Source organism: Anser brachyrhynchus (genome assembly GCF_964034855.1).
Source record: "Anser brachyrhynchus genome assembly, chromosome: 2".
Taxonomy (NCBI): Eukaryota; Metazoa; Chordata; class Aves; order Anseriformes; family Anatidae; genus Anser; species Anser brachyrhynchus.
In genome coordinates this window covers 107,005,617-107,015,291 of record NC_137695.1, presented here as the reverse complement: position 1 = coordinate 107,015,291, position 9,675 = coordinate 107,005,617, and the positions used below count along the sequence as shown (strand labels likewise).

Here is a 9,675-nt window from a genome sequence, read left to right as displayed (position 1 = left end):
AGGCAAGACTTGTCATCTCTTCTCTTCGAGACTGCTTTTCTTCCTGTAAAATCTCAGGCGTCTTCCCCATTTCTGCTTGTCTTGTGCCTTAGGGTTTTTTGTTGTTGTTACTGTTCCTCCAAGAGACATCTAGCTGAAGTCTATGACTTCTGTTTCTCTAGCACTTCCTGCCAACATTCATGCTAGCCTTGGTTGAACAACACCAGTAATGACGTAGAATGGTTTTCAAGGACCTGAAGGAGGAAATAGTTCTAAGAATCTTTCTTCATTGTTCCTATGGACTCTTTATCTCTTCTTATTAGTAACATTACACATAGTTATCATAGTTATCTTAGTATGATAGGCCGGTGGAAGAGTCAGAGACCTGATTCTACTCTCACGTCACCACCACTTTAATATGAAAGCATTAGTTCAGGTGGCATGTTTTCTGAAGGCATCGGTGGGGCTGGAATAAATCTTAGCATATCAGCCTTTAGAGATTAACAGCAGAAGAGTTTGAACATGCAAATATTTATGCAGGTGGGCAGACCTGCAGAGTCTGTTGTTGTCACAGACTTGGTTGTATGAGGAAGTTATTGGTCTGTGGTGGTGGAGGTAAGAGCTGGCTTCTAAGAGACCTAAATAACACTCAGTAATGAATGGTAAGGACAAGACAATGCAGATTAAGAGAAAGGTTCTACCTGTATGAAGCACCCTTGTAAACAACACTGTAGGGTTTGCTTGTTTTATATTTGGAAGGGTAGGATTATTTGGTTGTTTTGGTGGCTGGTGGCCTTTTTCATGCACGAGACTATGAGTTCAAATGCCATTGGGGTGTAATGATGTGTAGGGACATGCTAGAAGACCAATCTTCTGGTAACCTGGCTTCATGGGTGAGCTAGCAAGCAGAGGAAGAAGAAGAGGTGCAGATTACCAATGCAAAGTTACTTTTTGCAGTGTCCTTTTTGACTGTCAGTGTCTTCCTTTCATGTCTTGCTGGACTCATAGCTGTGGGACAGCTGTGTAGGAGAAAAACTGGTTTACATCTACTTCTGCTTTGCATGTTCTTTCCAATGCAATGCTAGTTGCTGTGATCCACCCCCAGTAAATATTAGCTAACTATTGCAATATGTTCTGTGTGGGGTGTAGCCTAAAACAGAAGCTGATGCAAAATACCACATCCCACTTCCCAAGCAACAACCATGGCCAAATTGCTCCATGCTTTACATGGAGGAGCAGCCCAAAGAGCACTAAGGTTGGTAGAAATATTCCACCTGACTTAAGGTTTGGTTCAAGCCTTCCAAGACAATGTCAGGTGATGATTTCCCCCCAGAGGTGAACAAGACTTAGGACACGTTTCTGAGAGCCTAACCTGTCTCTTTTATCCAGTGTGGCCAGGAGTGATCCCAAACCAGAGATGTCCCGGCTCAGAAGAAGAGGTGGTGCTTGGCTGGGAATGGAGCCAAACCTTCAGCTTTTTCTCTTTGTCTGAAGCTGCTCAGCCTCCAGGGTGTGGAGCTTTCTCTGGCCCTTGGATAGGAGAAGGTAGGTTAGTCTTTCCATGCAGAGTCAATATTTATTGAACTGCTTTTCCAATTTGGGTTGTTTGTTTTCTGATTTAAGGGGGAAAGAAAGGTAAATTACTAAAAGAAACACTTTTTAGAAGGAGGTGGGGTTGAGTTACTGTTCTTACCTACTTTATATCAATGGAAATTCATTGTATGGGTTCTAGTGCAACATAGAATGTTGCGTTCCTGCTTCTCTGAAACAACAATTTGAACAATAATGGATTTAAATTCAAATGTTTGTCTCACCTTCTATATACTTTGTATAAGGATGGTCCAGCCTGACAGCATCACTGGCTACTAGAAAAGCTGAGGAATTGTTCCATCAGGGCTCAGGCACTATGACCACTACTACAAACAAACAAACAAACAGACACCAACTAGCCAAACAATAACAAAACAGAAATAAAAATATCCAGTGCAAACCAAGGAACTACCATGGTAATCACAGAGATGGGCCATATATTTTTATTTATATATTTTCATATATTTTCAACTCAGAGTGAAAATTTTCTATTGCACAATTTCAAGACATGAAGAAAATGCAATGGTAAGTTAGATAAAGTTAAGTAACTTCCTCTGTTTTTATTTTCACCTCTCTCAACAACACTCTATGAAATTAATTCCTGGTAGCACAGTGATCACAACCCTCTGGTGTAGGCCCCCAGGATCCCCAGGTCATGGGTAACAACATGTCAGGGGCTGAGCTCTTCCTCTCTCCCCCAGTGTTGCTCCCACTTGAGCCACGGTTATCCACGGTGCAGTGGGAGAAGGATGGAGAGGCAGCACTGGGACACGTAGCTTGTGGATGAGGGTAACCAGGCATGACAAAGTTCATCATGCCCATCCATTAATTGATTACTTCTATATGCTCTTCTTTCCAGTGGGAGCCAGAGACAACAATACTACATTATTTCTGACAGTAAGGCCTGTGTTGGGATATATGCATTGTTGACAGAAGCTGAAATCTTTGAGGTATTTTCCATTGGGAGCCCAGCCCTGTCCCTCCTGGTTTGTTTATTATTTACAGCTATGCTGCCTCAGTCTCTTGGCCAGCTGGCTTTTGTGCAAAGGGGATTCCTGGAAGAGCACTGGGAGGCTAACTTGGGCCCTGGGGGGCCTTTACCATGTCCCCAAACATGCACTTGACACTGACATGCTGAGTGATTTAGGACCAAACACTTGCCATCTTTGCCTCCGTTTCCCTCTCTGTGAAATGCTGATGGTGGTACGTACTTCGCAAACTGTGTGAGGCTGTGCAGCTGCCAAGCTCCCCACAAGGCAGCAGCTGGCATCGATTAGCTGTGGTGTAAAGGCCTATTACTGAGAAAGGAGAAGGTTGCTCTGTCACTGTGGCACAGGGAATATTCTCTGTCCCTCCACCCATCTTGAATTGGCAGTCTTGTATGGGAAGAGTGAGAATCAGTTGTGTACTTTGCCTTCCTGTGTTCAGATACAGAAAAAACTTGTAAATAAGAGGGTAATCAGCATTTATCATCTGAGCTAACAAAAGATATCATTTGCTCCATTATCTGACATTTTACTTTACTCGCTTAATGGACATGTAATAAAAAGAGAACTAAAAATAGACTAATAATTCTCCTAGTTTATTTTCTTAGTGCTCACACTCTTTCCCTGTTGTTCCTTAGTCTTTTCCAAATATCTGTGGGTTTATCTGTGATTTATACACTAAGGATCAACTTCTGCTTCAGTTTGAAGTCAAATACATATTTCCCATAGACTTTAACAGAATCAGAAGATGCCTTAATGCCTCACCAAAGCTTTTTAAAGATGAAGATTTTTCATTCCTCAGAGGAGATGCTTTGGGCTCTTCTGACTATGAGCTGATTCATTACATACTCGTTTCCTGTTAATTAGAAATGGGAAAAATATCCTTAATTCTCTCTTTCATGTAAGTTGAATAGCAAAAAATGCCTCATTTGTTTGTGATTAATACTGATTAAACCATGGTCTTAAGGATTACTAAATATTTTTCTCAATGCAGGAAAAGTATACAGCCTAATTTGGGCAGTTAATTATTGCTAATCATAGCCAAAAAGTGTGCAGCATGGGATAGTTTCTTTGTTTATCATTTTGAAGACTTCAGATACCTATTTTTTTTATTTTTTTTTTTTTGCATAGTCTACTGTAAGGCCTTGGAATCAAGTGTATAGCTGCATTATATTTGATATGGGTTACTAGGAATTAAGACTTTGACAACAGGCTGTCATTCATACCTTTTGCCGGGTGGGGTGGAGGTATGAAATCTCCTCTTTATAAAAGAGCCAAATCACATTACTGGAGAGAATCACATTACTGGGTTTCATGCTCTTGATAAATCTTGATCTCTGGCCTTGTGTTTGCCTCGTGATTGCCTCCAAGACGTGAAAGTGGAAACAGATTCAAGTGCTGTGAGGGCCCAGATTTCAAAGGACCAGGTCTCCATGTGATGGAGTGCACGGCTAGCAATGCAGAAGGAAAAGGACCCGCTGGAAAGCCTGTGGTTACATGTTTCTAACTCATGCAATAATCACCATAGCTTCCTTTCCTTTCTCAGTTGTTTCCCTGAGATTCTTTGATACTCCTGCACACAGGCTCACAGATTTCATGGCTCCTGGCAGCCCACCAGACTCTGGGGGAAGAAAAAGGAACATATGTGTGTGATGAAAAGAGTGAAAGCTTTATGGGATCAGTTCTATTTTCCCTTCCTCATACAGGCACTTGCTTATCACCGTGGTTTTCCTGAAAGATCAAAAATAAAGTCTTCCTGGCTTCGGAGCAGTAAAAAGTAGTTTTTACTGCAGAAACGTGACACCATAAGTGCAAGTCTCTAATGCAAGTCTCATTATTTTAGTTCTTTGACATAAAACAATGGCTTGGCTGCCCTGCCATATTTAATAGAGCTTTGTTACCAATATTGTGCAAAGACTTTAATACAAAATGAGCTTAACAAGTAACTGTGATAACACACCAATATCAATAATCTGAAGTGAATTACCTCCTCTCCCTTCCTCTGCTTGCCTTTGCATTTCTGTTCCAGGGGAACTATGAAATACTCCTGGGCCATGTATTTCTCTGATGTGACTGCGATGCTTCAGTAGCAAGCATCTCAGCCCTCTAGCTGTGAACCACATGGTGCTCCAAACAAGACAGCAAACAACTAGGAATGTCAGCTGTGTCCCACCCTACTGGGAATTTCAGATTTTTCCGAGGACAAAATATTTGCCTTGGCTAATACTCCATAATAGTAAATACTAATAATAAAGCTGCACTTTCAAAATGTGTTTTTCTAACCTTGGAGTCTGAACACTGTATATCACACACTTTTAATTGAGCCTGCTATTGTTTGAAAATTGTTTAATTGAGTCTGCTATTGTATTACCCTTAAGATTTAGGGATAGCAATAATCCAAAGAAAAACAGACTCTCAGCTGATGTAATCAAAAATCCTTGCTTTAAGGGAGAGTGTTGATCAGTCTTGTTTCACTCAGCACACCTATTTGACCCTTACACTATGGGCAGATAGGGTGTTAGCATCTTATAAGATAAGAAATAATTACCTGGCTACTGAGAATCCAAATGCTTCAAGATCACCTACTTTACTTTGCAATGCAGTGAATGAAGAACAAGAGGCCATAGCCTTTTAACTCCAGTATATTTTTATAGCAGATACCTGAAGTTGCATTTTTAGTGGCTATGAATCTGTTGGGTCACTGACTTTTTGCCCTTCCCTTCTCCTTGTTCTTTTTTTCTTTTTTCCTTTCTTTTTTTCTTTTACCTCTTTCTGCTTCTTCTTTCTTCCTCCCTTTGTTCTCTGTTGTATTTTGTTGTGTTGTACTCTATTATTATGTTTTTGCCTTTTTCAAGGTTATCTATCTGGAAGCAAAACAAACATTGGCTAGCTTTCTTCCAAAGGAGATTTTGGTTGAAGTAATAATAACACATTTGTGGTGAGCAGCAAGGGGCCATCTGTTCACTGCTGAAAAAAAATATACACAAAGTAAGCATATCAATGAAGTGCACTGAAAAGGACAAAGCAAAGCCTCCCAGAGAGCTTCTCTCAAGACTATTAAAGCTTATGAGTTGCTTCAACCCACACAGCTTTAAATAGACCTTCTGAGGATGTCTGGGTTAAAGCTGCCCACTGTTTCACCAGGTGACAGCCTACTTTCCCACGTGTTCAGCTACTGGTCTGTAGGCAGGCAAATACAGACCAACCTTGTGTTGCACTGGCAGGGACTCCAACACACCGAGATGGCCCTGGACTCGCACAGGTCCACCAGACCTATCATATTCACATTTACCATTAAGTCAAGGGGACACGTCAGCCGAGTGGCCTTCCCATAAGCCCTACATGTTGATTATTTATAAGGCGTGCTTGCTTCCAGCATTATGTGACAAAACCTAGTAGGTAAAATTGCCCTCTCTGCATGAACAGCCACAGGCGGGGATCCTAAGAAAGAGCTCTTCATTTTGCATTTCTTCCACTTGGCACATGGGAGGTGCATTTTAATGGAAGAACCATGAAATTCAGCCCCTTCTCCAGACTCCTGATGTTTCAGCTCTGGCATTCAACAGACCCAGGAGAAATGTGATGAAGGCAGCGAGAGCCTTGCCTGCTCTGTATCTCAGGAAGGCCCATGCTCCAAGGGTCTCCCCATTGGTGTGTACTACAATGACTCTGCCACACTGGCGTGGGACTTGCGATCTCTCATATGTGTCAGCTACAGCAGAAAAGGATGAGATGGGAAGACCTGACTGAACTTGGGGCTGTAAAAAGCTATCTCAGAAGCTCCAGTCACTGTAACCCTGCTGCTCAAGCTCTCAAATTACTGCCTACAGCCTGCTTATCACTGTACTGACAGGTGTTTTGAGCCTGAATAAGTAGCATTGCAGTGAATTTGGGATGTAAGGTGTGAGTTTTTCAATTCTAATGACCTTGTAAGGTCCTCATTCCCTCACTACAAGAAATATATGAGGCAGCTGGGAAAAGTCTAGAGAAGGGCAACAATAAATATTGCAAGTACAAAATTGCTCTGCATGAAGGATGACTAAGCTAGGACTTTTTAAGCTGGAAAAGAGATAATGGAGGAAGAGGTGATGGATTTACAAAAACTCTAGTGGCATAGAGAGCATTAATGGAGATTGATTTTTTTCGCTCTCTTCAAGTACGAGGTGGGAAGCATCAGATGAAACTAATGGAGTAGCAGGGCTTCAAGCACAACATCTGAGGCAGCTGACCTGTAGATCTCCTTGCCAAAGGATGGCGTGGGTGCTAAAGCATTATGTGGGTTCAAAGACAGAAGCATTGAATGGAAGAAAAATCCCCTAAGAGTACTCAATACATGGAAACCACAAGCTCTTCTGGAAGTCCCTATCCTGACAATAGTTAGAAGCAGAGACAGTCTTATAGTAAGTTTTCATATATGCATATTCTGTAGGCATCTGCTTTTGGCCACAATGGGAATGAGTGTACGGGCTAGATGGACCTTCAACTGAAGGCCAACATATATGATATTTTGTGGATTTTCTTCTCTTTTTCACTGTAGTGAAAAGCCTGCATAATTGTAGAAGCTAAGGGTAGGTTTCACCTTACTTAATGTTAACCATCTGAAAGTAATGGCTCTAATCACTTAGCTCTGCCACTAATCATTAGCCCTGAGGGCACGCTGCCCACCCCAAGACAGGTGAATCACCATCTCCATCTCCCTTTTATTACTGATTTCCCAGGGGTCTGGACAATTGCCTACGGCTAGATGAATCCTTTCCTTATGACCTCAGTTAATTCTGCTTCAGTGAGACTGATCCTGAGTAAAGCAGGATTTAGCTGCAGGTGTAAGGCCTTTTGACTGTGAGTTTCTCTCTCTTCAAAGGTCAGTGGACTGCAGCAATGAAACCAATTGAGTTTTACCTGGGGTTTGAGGAAGCTTTACTTTGGAGTGTGTGACTGCTGACATTTCACCATGTATTTAGAAACTGCATCTGAAACTAATTAAAAGGAAGGTGACTGATAGACACAGAAAGTCTCCAGAAACTTTACATGACCATTCCCAGCTGTTCCAGCATGGGGGTACCACCAGTTGTCTCATTCAATCGCACCACTGAAAAAGTACAGAAATCTTTCGTGTTCTCCAGCCACAAGAAAACAGCCACTGCCAACAAAACCCCAACAAAAAGAGAAAATCTTAAAAGCTGATAGTTTCTTCCTCTGTTTACATTCTACCTTCCAGAAAGCAGTCGTAAACAGCGCAAACTCATTCCCACTTTGTAATCACCAGTCTTATTTTTCTGTAAATGTATCTAAACAGCTAACTTCATTTGCACAGCACTTGAACTACTCAGAAAATTCTTTCATCTGTACTTCTAATATGCAGTGTTACAGATCCTGGCACTGGTGGAGCAGCCTACCCTGCCTGCCTTCTGTAGATGCTTCTGTGGATGTGTTAAGCATTAGAGCACAGCTTTCCAAAATAAACATATTGCTGAGCGTTATATATATATATATGTATATATATATATTAATTAAAGTGAAATACATGCCTTTCTTTTTAGTATGAGTCTGTATTTTGTTTCTGCTTTTTAAAACAGATTGTGGTATTCAAGATATAAAGTCAAATTTGTCCCAGAATGTGGATTTCATAGGGACAAACTTAGTAAAAGTCAAGATAAGCAGAAACAGCCCCATTCTATGGTGCTAATAGCCCTAGTAAAAGCTACTATCAGACCCTTTCTATTTCCCTTTTCTAAATTTGACTGGATGTATTAATTTAAACATATGACCAGTATCTTAATGCAAAGGCTTCTATATAGGATTCCAAATATGAAACTGAAAGGAAACAAATGACTATGAAATACAGAAGTGAGCAATCTGTTTTTACCACCCTGCCTGAGAAACAGGCACAAATGTGAAAACTGTACTTTAATTATCTTTGAATTTTAAAAATGTCAGATGCTATTTAATAATTAGATATGGGAAATATTAATAATATTTCTGGATACTAATGCTACTGAGGCTTACAGTGTCATAAACCCAGAGCAATGCCACTCAACATACCTAAATGCCATTGATGTAGATCTGAAGGAAAGGTAGAGCCAGACCTAAAACAATTTTTAACTTCCTGTCCTTAACACGGCCAGACCCTTACCTGACATGTTTTTTCCTGCTGCACAGTGCAGACCCGTGCTTTTCATCTAGAGAATGAGAAGCAACAATATCCTCAGGTAAAAGGAGTTCTTGTATTTAAACATATCTGAAGGCTATGTGGTGTGGGAGAAACTCATGATATGAGCCAGCGTGGGTGGCTGAATAGTCTGAATATTTTTGTGGAGCTTTTAAAAAAGATGAACTGACAGCATCCCACCTTACCTACTACTCTGAACGCTATTTTGTGCTGTCCTTGAGCAAGGCTGCCTGGGGGAGTTAAGTCTTTTCAGATGACTAAGAGCTAGCAGTATTTAGACACCTACCTCCCTTTCACTGCAGTTAAAATTAGGCACAGAAATGCCTTGGTGGATGTGGGCCTGGTGAGCAGTGAGATATGGCAGGGAATCAAAGTGATGTGTGGGAACAGCTTGGTGGCATGGCCTCTGACTGTGCCACAGTCATCATCTGCCCCATGTGGGAGCCTCTGCTCACCTGAGGCTGATGCTGCCTTTCTAGGATGGATGGGAATTACACCTGGCCCAATAACTTGTGCAAGCTGTCCCATAAACCCTCTGAAAAAGTGTTTTTTTTTAGGAGTAAATATGGAAGCCCTCTGCAAATCTGCGGCCTGGCACTTTTTAGGAACATGCACTAAGTGGTGCTATATACACCCAGACAAGGGTTGGAAAGCGTACCAAGGCAGCTTACAAGAAAGAAAGCTAGTATCAACAAGTATAGGTCAGATACACAAATTCCTTCATCTGCTCTGGCCATGCCGACAGTAAGCCAGCAGAAAACATATACAGATGTCTCACTGAGTCTACTTCTAAAACTCTTTACAGTTCCTTAACTTGGACCCAAGCCGGACACTGTGGGTGCCAAGACAGACCCAGAAATTTTCCTTGGATAGCCATTTCTTAGAATGGCATTGCATCTTGATTTCCTCCTTTCAGAAAAGGAGGGTTGCTAATAATTAGCTGTTTTTGTA

General features: G+C 41.4%; 1 long non-coding RNA gene across 1 annotated transcript; it reads left to right on the top strand.

Moving 5' to 3' along the window:
- The first annotated feature begins 740 nt into the window (after window positions 1-740).
- Window positions 741-8,042, top strand: LOC308188894. The gene is made up of 3 exons (XR_013945851.1): window positions 741-1,234; window positions 1,369-1,524; window positions 7,417-8,042. It is a non-coding gene; the product is annotated as an uncharacterized lncRNA (long non-coding RNA).
- The last annotated feature ends 1,633 nt before the right edge of the window (window positions 8,043-9,675 follow it).